Source organism: Cydia amplana, chromosome 20, assembly GCF_948474715.1.
Source record: "Cydia amplana chromosome 20, ilCydAmpl1.1, whole genome shotgun sequence".
NCBI lineage: Eukaryota > Metazoa > Arthropoda > Insecta > Lepidoptera > Tortricidae > Cydia > Cydia amplana.
Genome location: NC_086088.1, coordinates 7,768,396 through 7,781,097, shown reverse-complemented (window position 1 = coordinate 7,781,097; position 12,702 = coordinate 7,768,396).

The following is a 12,702-nucleotide window of genomic DNA, read 5'->3' as shown; positions in this document are numbered from 1 at the left end:
GTTTTAATGAAGTAAAGCAGTGGTATTTAATAATTTTTATTACGTTAAACATCCTATAAGTATGGTTTTCATCATGTGTCCGTCAAGTAACACAATTTATTGATAGACGTGACGTGACGTAGTTTCGTTGATCAACTTATACGTAACATAAGTTCTTATCTCGGTGGTGTAAAGTCTGTTATTGTTTAAACTTTTAAAGGTCTCGCCTGACGTTTCACTGACATGATTTGGACGTGACAATGGCAATACAATAAGAATCTCTTTATAGACAACATTCACTTAATGTCTTGCTTTTAATCTTGCCTCATTGATAACATCATTAGCGCATTAGGGGCTATTGTTGCAAAATTACTTAGGCATTCATTAAATTGATTGGTTATTTGTGTATCATATCATTCATCAATTTTCTGTGTTCATTTGCTGGGTAAAAGCCTCGTTGAAACAAGCTCCCACGCCAGCAATTTTTACTACTATACCTACCTAAATACGAGTACCTAGTTAAAATATATTTGAAATTCTTCCCAGATGTTATTTTGTTTTACTGTATCTTATTTTTTTTTACAAATAAAAATACAAAAAATACAAATGTTTATTTCTTAGAATATCGTAGGTACAAAGATGGTCGAATTACAATAAGTGTTTTGTATTTTATCACCTGTTCCGTAATTATTTAATTGGACTAATAAGGTCACTGCCAAAATAATCCGAGATCCGGCCGTCAAAGTAATTATATCATCAAATCCCGACGTCACTGTCAATCGTTTGACATCAATAAAGTTAGCGAAACACTTGTAAAGAAATTCCGGTTACCATCTTACCTCTGTCTCTTTCTCACCAATCTAAAATTACTTAAGAGGGACAGGGTAAGATTATTTTTTATAAGACCAGGGGGCTAAGCCGTGATATGGATGTCAATATCGGATAGATTCTATAATCTTATTAACGGCTTACTGTACCAAAATAAGTTCTGGGTAGCAAGCGAAAATGGGCTTTATGAATATACCAGTAAAGTTGGTAGAGATTATTGGTATAGCATGTAAATTAAATCTGTCCCTTGACAGACGGCGTCGGTCCGATTAAAATGAACTGAGGTTTTATTACTAAGATATTTAGGTGTTTGGATAGTCAGTTTCATAGCGAGATGTATTTTAGGTTGATATGAGACGGAACAACAACCCGTCGTCTGTATTCCCTAATAAATAATATCTATTAGGTCTCTTCTAACTCAATAACTAAATTGGTTTCCATTAGGATTCATTCCGTTAGCTTAAGCTAATTATGTAATTGTTAATTATGTAGGTACTGTTGTAATCGATCCTATTTGCTGGTGAAAATCACAATGTCACTAGTCTCTATATCTATTACCTATACCAGTAGAAGCAATATGAAAGTCAAAAAGAAAATCCGCCTACTACTCACAGCGTGGGAAAAATTTATGTTAAAGTTGAACATTTCCAGAGAGCGCTGAAAATACCTCTTACTCTTGATGATGACGATGCATTCCTATTATTTAGGGACATACGACCCTCATTAGGGACATACGGCTCGCAGAAGAATTCTCCATTCGTCGCGATCCTGAGCGGCTACTTCCAGCTCTTTCCAGCCAAGTCCAGTTGAGCCATCCTCCTTCTCAACTGATCGCTTTCATGTAGTGTAGTAATCAGTATTTATGAAACCAACTAGAAATTCTCAACCATTAGCGATCCAGTTCCAACCCGACGGCATCACAAAACAATAGTTAGCTATTTGAGCCGAATGTGAATACGAATACGTCTGGGTGATTATACATGTCCATGGCCATTGCGTGCGACCGCCACAAAGAGAGAAAGAGTCGGTCGCTAATGAAAACCAGATATGACGAAGGCTACCAAGAAATAAAATAAGTACACGATTAGAGACAATTTGTTACATCACTAAATAAGGTATACCGATGACCTGTACGGATATGATGGTCGTTCTTGTCTACGTGACAGCGTGATAAAACGGTGTCCGTCACTTTCTTTCCCACGGTGTTAAACAGTGACAGTTATTTTATCACGTGGATAAAGATGGATAAAGCTATCCATAATAGGCTGGCTGGTCAAAATTCTATGATTGGATGAAGAAAGCGCACGACCGTGTGCTGAAGACATAGACAAAATAGAGTAGGACTGCTAACTCGGTACATTGCTCCACCGCTTACTTTATAGCGGATATCTTCGCTTCGTCAGTATCTCTAATGTCATCTGGCTAAAGCGTTGTTTTTATGGCGTTGATTGAAAATTATTCGAAGAGTTCTTTATTTTTTGGCTGATATTATTGTGGCGTGTCGTTTTGAATTACCAATTATTTTTCTTGTTTCGGATTTCGGATCTAAAGTCACGTAACACTGGTGTGCGAGCTCGACTCGCTCTCGCTGCGACAAGAACACACACGGCGTGTGTCTGATGTGTCACACGAACACACACACGGCGTGTGTCTATGTGTCACACGAACATCTAACGAGTCGGCAGCTTTGTCGGATCAGCGGGCTTGTTAGTCGACGATGTTTGACACGTGACAAAAAACGGGATTCGATTGACTGGAATTGGTTGTCAAATTAATAATTTGGGTTGTTTTTTCTTTGCACCTAAGGAGGCTAAAATATCCGTTTTGTAAATCTATAGCGTATTCTACATATTATATAACAAATATTACATCTTCGCTTTGCTAACTGAGCTATCGAGACTTACCCGAATACTCCATATCCTTCATAGGGCATCTCGACATCTCGCAAGAGCAGTAATTGTCGCAATTTTATCGCCATGTATGCCGCCCGGATTTTTGGCAATATAGTTCTGGTATAGTCTCACTTCTTATTGTCTCTTCTTACTTTTTTCCTTCTTGTGTTTTTCTACTTTTCCTTTACCTATTTTAAGCATAATCGTTTACAGATGTTTACTGCAGCATTGCTGGTATAGTCTCACTTCTTATTTATCTCTTCTTACTTTTTTTCTTGTGTTTTTCTACCTGTCCCTGACCAATTTTTAAGCATAACGGCATCGTTTACAGATGCTTATTAATTCTGCGTAATACAGAATTAATTCTATGCCCTGATAAAGTTTAATACATTTTATTATATTTCTTTAATTTTATTATTGACTATTATTGAGCTTTTATAATGATGAATTGTACAATTATAAAATAATTAAGCAATGCCGCATACATCCTATTTAATTAAGATTTTCTATTATTTATTATAATGAATTTTGCAATGTATTCTCAAATTATGTTATAACAAGATTAGTATTATTTGTAAATAGTCACCGTTAATTAGTATTTAGTATTAAGATTATTGCCATGCCCTAACAGGGTACCATGTACCGACTTTATAATGTTTTAATACCATCCTATGTAAACATGAACATGGACGCAATAAAGATATTATGAATTAAAATAATACTTGCAAACATACATTTCTATTTCGCCCTGTGGTATATCTTTATTCTTTATATCATCAAGACTTCAAATTCTCGGAATAAACACCGAGTAAACCCGAGACAAACTCTTCCACGGTTAATTTGGCAAATCATTTAGCACGATAATTGTGACAACGTCATGTTTATTTCGGAGAACCGCTTACCTACTGTATAAAATTACATTTTAAATAATCGTCATTTAAAGTAATCGTATGTGCCGTGGGTATAATTAAAATTTGTTATTTGTTGACATGAAAATCATTTATAGATAAAGTCGCCATCGGATATAATTCGGAGCGGCCGAGGTGCTCAATAAAATCTGAACACGCACTCTTACGCCTTGACAATAGAGGTGCGTCCAGATATTTGTGAGCACCTTAGCCGCTTCTATATATGTGATGGCGACTGTACTAATTTACTAAATAATGCCCTTACATTACAGTTTTCTCTTTTAGGTATTAAGTTTGATACATACTTGGATTTTAATACCTACTGTTAAATTATACGAGTCAGATAATGCCTATATAATGCCATAACATTAACAAAAGAATATGTATAATTTGATTAATTTGCGATTAAATTTGAATTTAATTAAATGTCGTTTATACCTACCGTTTTTTCAATAAATTGTTAATTTGATGTAATTTTTTACATCTCCAGTTAAAAACCTACGTGATTTGATTCGGTTTGTCAAGACAGGAAAACGACGCCAATTTTATTGGGTTATTATCTTTTTTTTTTGTTTTAATATTATCTTCGCCTTTGAAACTGAGCTTTATTATTAGCTTTGTCGAAAATAAATTTTGTGTACGCACGATATAATAGTATTTTATGCAACCGTTGTTTAAGAGGGGTCAAAAAAGGCGAGTGGCGTGAGTAACAATTTGAGGCGAAGCCGAAAATTGTTAATAAAGACGCCACGAGTATTTTTTGACTCAGTTAAACAACGTTGCATACAATACTTTTTCTACGATATAAAATTACTTTGAAATAAAATTGTAAATTTAACAAATATTTTATATATAAATATTTTATAAATATTTTATATTTTATATTCAAGAAGTAGCAAAGAATGGAGGGTACGGGCGGGCGGGAAAAAGAATGAATGAAATAAATAAAAAATATGTCTATGGTGCACTCGTCATCTGTCAGAGATGACAACTAAAATTAGGTTGGCAACAATGTATTTCATACAATATTTTGTAAGTGGTGATTACAGGAAGTATCGCAAAAGTGCCAAAAAGATACTGCGTGTATGCACAAATACTTTTTTGGGGAATAGACTATAAAGACTTGTCTTGACAACTATAAGATAGGGGTCTAAAGGTGTGTGCACGACCCTTTAAATGACAAATAAAAGTACGGGAGTAGAAAAAGTTATTAACTTAATCATTTAAAAATGACTAGCCAAGTAAAGCGCGCGGCTTCCAAACCTTGTAAGGTTAAGAGTCATTAAGACGATTGGAAGGCCCAATGTCCTTGAGCGTCAGGGCGGAGCTAAGCGCTCTGTACCCGCACCACCCGCTTACCCCGCTCGCTGCGATCGTACGTGAATTTTGTATCGCTGCACCGCCACGAGGTTCAAAGAATAAGATACAGCCCAGAGGCGTGCAGTTGGCGCTATACTCGTATACCTTTTGTTTGCAGATATTTTGTTGTTTGAGTATGAGTAGATAATGCATTTAGTGGAGGTCGTAAATTACATTTCACGGTTAATACGACTCGCGTCCTGTTTAGAACGCCGTATAAAATTATATTATTATTATATATTACTTACCCATCCTGTTACGCACCATGCTGCACGTTTGTGTAATTGACATAACCGTCGTATTGAATTGGTAGAGTGTCATTCGATGGAACTTGCTAACTATGTAAGTAATCAAACTTGATGAATGAATTTACTAGTGACTTTTGTTGACATAGTTAGTTCCATAGAATGATACTTTATGCAATACGCCGTCAGCCAACATTTTACGAGTACGGTACGAGTAAAGCATTATGTGCGATTGCCAAGTCATTATATGTATTACAAATTAAAGATATATATTTGATACAGTTTTAACACCCCCTGGCACTGATTAAAATAACCGACTTGGTTTCACATTACATCTCAAAACTCTTTTGTAGTAGAAGCGTTGCGAAACTTGCATCTTTTTACATGTAATGTTTTTGATGGGATCTCATCTCTTTTTGTAGGCAGTCCTTCTTTTCGGGTACTCATACTATGTATACACATATTATAAAGAAACACGTCTTCATTCATACTCACATCGTACATCGTAGTGTACCTTTACTTTACTACCTACTATTTGTAGGAACTGCAACAGTAACTTTGTAATAGCAAATATTTATATGGGATTACAAACTTACTTATGCAGTTCTTAGATCTTTAAAACGTGACTGATATTGCAATATTATTAGGTTTTCTATGGCTTGATAAGCTGAAAACTACTTATGTTTAAAATTTGAAGCTTGTGGATATACTAGAAGTACCTTAGAATTATGATGATCGTAGGTGAGTGAGTGAGTGAGTGAGTGTGTCAGTGTCGAAAATAAGGAACTTTGACGTTTAATAACTACTAGTTCAAATTGAATGTTTTTGAGAATATATCTTAAGCATGTTCAGCCCTATATATTACTGAAAATTCAGGGTTTTAGCTTCAGCCAGCACAAAATTACAGGACGTCGAAAATGGCCTGAATCGCTTCGAGAAAAGGATAGTACGGCCGTGCCTCTTTTTTTGCTCGACTTGGCAGGGGCACTGCCGTGCCCCCAGATTTACTTAATAAACTAACATCATTTTAATGGGTAACAATCCTTAAAATGTAATGGTTTCTGAATCAAACTATATAGTATATACCTACAACATAAATTGCCAATGTTGATCAATTTTTTTTTGAAATTGAACTTTATTAAAAACGTTAAATTTTAATGGCAATATGTCAGCGCATGTTCGAAAACATTTTTTATATATTTCAAATGAAACTTTCTCAAACATAAGTGGAAATATTGTCATTACGTTCGTAATAATAGGCTGCGAAACACCGTGTTGCGCGCGCTAAAGCGCGTCACAACCAAATCAACATTCTGCAGTTATTTAATCTTTGGCCACAATAACTCCAATTTTATAGCACCTCGGCTCAGAACAAACATGCAGAATACAAGGAAGGCACGGAGCGACGAGCGACACAGCCTCCTCGTCTCAAAGCTAGCACACGACTGCCGGCCACGCCTTTTTCGAGCTACATACGCACAAAATGTTGAAAAATATTCGATTTCTTAAATAAAAAAAATATTTATTAACATTATTCTACGTTGCATTTGTAGTATCTGTTAAAACAATTATTCTAGTCTAAAAATAACTTTAATCGAATAAACCGTTTACTAGAAATAGGCAAAGTTAGTCGCAAAACGGCCTGTCGTAATGTTCCTTTTTTGGAAAAACTATAAGTCATAGGGAACAAGTCAAACGTTAGAAATGTTGTACATAAAACGTAAAATCATATATATTTTTTTCATATTTTTTTGTTGAACCGTTAAGAAGATATAGACTCTAGAATGTTAGAGTTTTCGGCCAAAAACAGCGTCTAGCGCCTTAAGTACTCCTACAAGCGAGCGTTTTTTGTAATCTGCTTCCTTTTTCATTCAAGATTACGACGTAACTATTAGCATTCATTCAAAAACTGATAACGTACTTAAATAATTATTTCTTAAACTACCGAGCGCCAACGCCATCTATCGAGTGTTATTTCGCGAAATCGGTGAACGCTCTAAGGAATAAGGGTACATTATCTTTGGCCTCCGCCTAACTCGTACTGAAAGCGACAACGTCTGTCTGTCTGTCTGTCTGTATAGGAGGGAGTTAAAAAGCACATTAATATACTTTTTCACTTGATTTAGGTGACATTAGGTAAAGCCTTTCACAAATCGTTGTTTGGTTCTGTTTAAAGTTACGCGACCGGTAAAGTCGCGTGCGCACGATTTTGATACAGCCACATTTAAAATTTACCTAAGTAATAAATACCCGTTGCTTATACCATTTAGTTAAAAATCATCACTACATACAGTACATACTATAAAACAAAGTCACTTCCCGCTGTCTGTATGTATGGTTAGATCTTTAAAACTACGCAACGGATTTTGATGCGATTTTTTTAATAGATAGATTGGTTCAAGAGGAAGGTTCATGTATAATTTGCTAACCCGTGCGAAGCCGGGGCGGGTCGCTAGTAAGTAATAAGTAAATATATAGTGACGCTTTGACATAAAAGTAACTTAGATTTTATTTTGTAGGAACTCGATTTTTTTTATAAATTTTTCATTTATTTTTATTAGCCTTGTTAGTGACAATATTATAAAAGTTGAGTTCAACCGTCATACCTAATACTAGAAATAAAACTACATGTTAACTTTAAATTATATCATTTATATCCTGACATACCTAAGTCTTTCTGTTCGGAAAGAAGAGTCGTGGAATGTATCGGGCCCCATACATTCCACGACTCTTCTCTTTTCGAATAGACTCAACTCCCTATCTAATCATTGATCGAATGGTTGACAGCACATAACAAAAGAGAATGTCAAACCGTCTCTAGTCTCTACACACATCTGCGCTCGACTGTACCAATTTCGTAAAGCCAGTTTCACAACACTCACTAATCGCCCAATAACCGTCCATTTATAACATAATTGTACTTTAATATACCCACACGCCGCGCGAAAACCGAAAAAACTACTAAACCACTTCATTATGTCCTATTGTTGCGATTTCATTCCACTTTCAATGGGTACCCAGACCATTGACAATATTTTTTTCTTTGTATCTATTAATTCTGACTTTTGCCGCGCTCAATTTATCCGTCTTAACTACACTTGGAATTTCATTAAACTCTCGACCTTATTACATAAGGAACAGAGCACACATTTAAATGATTTTTGAAATGTAGTTACTTCATGCTAAACGACTGATGCTCATTTGATGTTCGATTTACGGATTTCAAATTGGATATGGACATTCGTTTGCTTTTGTAGTATTCGATATTTGAATTCGCTTTACGTGTAACTGGCCAGTATTTTTCTCTTGAAGAGGCGCCACTGTTAAACGATTATTACGATTTTACTTAGGAGAACAATTTAATTCCATTTTTGGCCGCTGCCACTTATAACTTAGCGGGATCATAGAGTCGCCCAGTCTGCACGTTTCCATAAACAATAGAGTGCGAAACCATAGATCATCCCGGGTGTTCTCTTGTTAATTCGTCATAGAGGAGGCTGCGTTTTGGGCCAATTCTTTTGCATTAAAAAAAAGGGGAGTGAGGCAATGAATTTGAGATCGGCTATCATTAGTTTGCAATATGACACATCAATTATTTACTGATTACACATCAATTATTCATGTTTTTGTGTGGTAAACGTTGAAAGAATTGAAAGCTGCTTGTCACTTATGAATGTATGCGAAAGTTACTTTTTAATAGCATTTCAATTGTACACATTTTTACATCAATAGATGTCAAGTTTTTTTACAAGCTTTTACTTAATTAATTTACAATGTTTTATGCACAGAACATATTAAAGAGGTTAGAATGGCTATCGCGCGCAGTTAGTATCGGAACCGGTGTCGCCGCTCGTTCCTCTCCACATTTACTAACACTCGCGCAACGGTAGTAAAAACTTGTGTGCGTGGTGAATGGATACGCCTCCTTTAGACAGATTTGGTGTATGGCTTCTTAATCTGAAGGTTATTGTGGCGCAAAAAGCATGTTTACTTCGTTTTTCGGTCAGCGCGGGCGAGTAGCATGCGAGCGTTTGCTCAAAACCGGCGGCGACACGTACCCTGCTCGCATCGCCATTCTAACTTGTTCTGTGGTTTTATGTTTGGGTCAAATCTTGCAAGCTAAATTAGGACCACTTCCCATTATTGCTGAAACTTCACATACATAGGTATGTAAGTTGGGTGTCAATCTGACAATGTAGGTAATCCATCATGGCCGCTGATGCAAACCATCGAGCTGAGGTGACGATGGCGATGGTCACAGAGGAAGTTAAGTGACTTTTTCGGTAATGTTCATATTGAAATTGAATGCGCCCGCCAAAGTTGGTAGGTATATATGTACCTCATTATATTAAAGTTAAAGGGATAAGTTCGCCTTTGTACTAATGATGCATGTTATTTTTCCTGTTGTTGTGATTTTTGTACAATAAAGTGTTTTACTACTAAAGTTTTATTATAATCTGATAAAATTTATTTCTAACAAAACCATGGAATCGAATCGAATCTCGAATCATCAGAAATGTTTCCCCAGATAAATAAAAATTATTTTATAAATGAATCGTTGTGTCAGCATTTGGTCATCTTTTAAATAACGTAGGCATACCTACCTAATAATAAGTTATACCCTGGCAAAATTGTCTCATAAAAATATTTAATTGAACAAAAATTATTGTTGTTATCCCATACCTATACAATTTTCTTTCCCTCTGAAATCCTATAGCTCTTCCCTGTCTATACCGGACAATCGTTAACTTTGACGTAAAATGCAGAGCAAAAGAAGCTGTCTGCAGGCTTATTTGCCACCAACTTCATATTAGAAAAACTCTCTGGCATGTTATTTCTGCGCTGGAACTAGAAATAAGATGCCAGGCTGTTTGTGTGGGAGCCATCATGGTTTACAAAAAAAAGAAACAACTGTCAACGCCCAAGGCGGCGCGTGCCGCTCCAAATTAATTATAATGACGTTTTAATTATAAATTCACACGACGCAACAGCAACATTAAAATAACGATTATTTCTAAATTACCAGTCGAACTCACACAATGGAAATTAAAATTGGAATAAACTGTCTATAATGAAGCTTCTTTAAATAATTGCAACCGACGCCTTTACAATAAAGTTTATTTCAATATGCTTTAAAAAACAAATGCGTAGTAAGTATGTTACTACATCCTATGATTGTATCAATTGTATGATCGAAGTAATTATATATCGTATTTTAAATTCAATTCGATATCAACAACTGTTACCGGCCAGTTTAAAATGATCTACCGTTATTTCAGTTATCGAAGAAGTTATTTGAATTCCGAAGACGCTTGGGGGGTGTATACAATGGTTTTAATTCATAAAACATCATTACACCCTAGCACGTACTGGCCGCAAAATTATACTTTTATTTACAAAGACAACTTTTTTAAATTTCGAATCGAATCGATAAAAATGCCATCGCTATTCAAGTATACAGCCAGTATTAATTACGATACAAAAGTTAACATAAATTAGCAGCTCGTGGGCATGTTATTAGTGGCTTTCTTCATATTTCGCATTTGTATGGGTTTTATTAAGCGTTACTAAGTTTTCGCCTTTTATTCATAGTGTTATTGTGGTAGTAAATTATGAATAATAACTGATAATTACGTGAATGTCGTGCGTGGGCTGATTGCAGAGTAACAGTCTGTTATTTGAGAATAACGATCGTGTTTTCGTCATTGATTCGCGATGACACCATTTTCGATGATTCCGATGACGAGATGACATTTCACGTACTGCGATAGTCTATTGTTGTAGGCCTAGCCTATTATTTTCGGCCAATAAGGGACCATTATTTCAGTAAATTAGTTATAAAAGTTTAAGTACGTATAATTTTATAGAAAATTGTATAAAGACGCAGGTAGGTATCTAAATTGATTCTAAATGGTTTTGGTGACGTGGTTTCACAATAAACAAGAAGGAATGAGGATTTATATATGTATTTGCAATAACTAGACGGTTTCAATAGAACCCGATATGTACCACGTATTTATCTTTATTTACGGCAAATAAAAATATGGTATTGCAGCATTTAATTTAAATTTTATGTATATTACAAAAAACAGACAAGCTAAGCGACTGCACATTTGGTCCTCCGAACCGGATTACTTACTAATGTCATCAGAAATATTCTCCGTATTATTAGATAGGTACTTATATATTTTCCGTTCCATAACGTTTTTTAGCCACATACTTTGATGTGTGCATGGAAAACGAGAGCGTACACTTAATATTTACAAAACCTACTTCCATCTGACCTTTCAACCCAAAGAGGAAACTTTACGGACTTTAATTCTGTCTGATCTGAGTCAAAAGTACGTTCATTAAAAAAATATCGTGACAAATATGGAACCCCCATTAAATCCATAAAATATTATGACGATAGCGCAATTGGAAAGAGCACTGACATCATGTGTGGCAACACTTACCGCCTTCGGTGTTCAATTTGTCTCATAAACTGGTCACACTAACGTTATTGTCGATTTGTCAATAGAACGCAACCAAAAACAACGTGTTTACACGCAATTATTTATTTTTACGCTTTATCGGGCTTTTTCATGCAATGATAGGTACTGGCCATAGTTAACGATTTAACAACTAACATGAATAATTTAAAAAGTGACCTAAACGCTACATAACCAACTTAACTTGACACTTCATTTATATACCAGCTTTTTTGGATGTAGATGTCTGTTTGTAATGGTGATGGTTGTGGGCGACCAATTATTGGATAACAAACTCTGTCCATGACCAATTCTCGTACAGTTTTAACAATTTTGAGTTTGGAACGTCGTGTAAAATAATTGGACATCGGCGTTAGGCTGGGCATACAATGGTGGTGTCAACATCTAATTCATTTACACAATGTATGTCAGTGGGGCCGCTTTAAAAATATTCATTGGCAAGCCGGAATCACTTTCTATATACCTACCTAGGTTGTTTAACTATATTTTCCTTTTAATTTTTTTTCTGTTAGGTATATATATCGTGTGCTTTTTTGTTTTAAATACAAACTTTGCTTTCCTTTAATTTTATCATTTTTACTTATGGGATTTTCTTACAATCTCAAATTGTATGTTTTAAGACGAAACAGGAGCTGAGATTTAAATATTTTAGGTAAATATACTCGTCTCGCTAACGGAAGCGGCTCCTAAAACTAGTGCGATAAGGACAAGGCGAAAAATCCTGCGTAAAAATCTCAAAAATCGATGTTTCGTACTCGACTGTTTCCTCCTCCAAAACTTAACCAATCGTAACCAAATTTGGAAATCTAAATGATTGTGAAATTATCTGTGTCGGACCGTTTTGCTTTTTTGGCTTCTTGATATCAGTTTTGAAATACCACGCCTCTCATTGCGGCATAGTCAATTAGGTCATTTTGGCCATTTTTGAAGGGCTCTAGCGCCTTAAAAAACAAGAATATCAAAAAAAGCAAAACGGTTCGACACAGATATTGACAATATT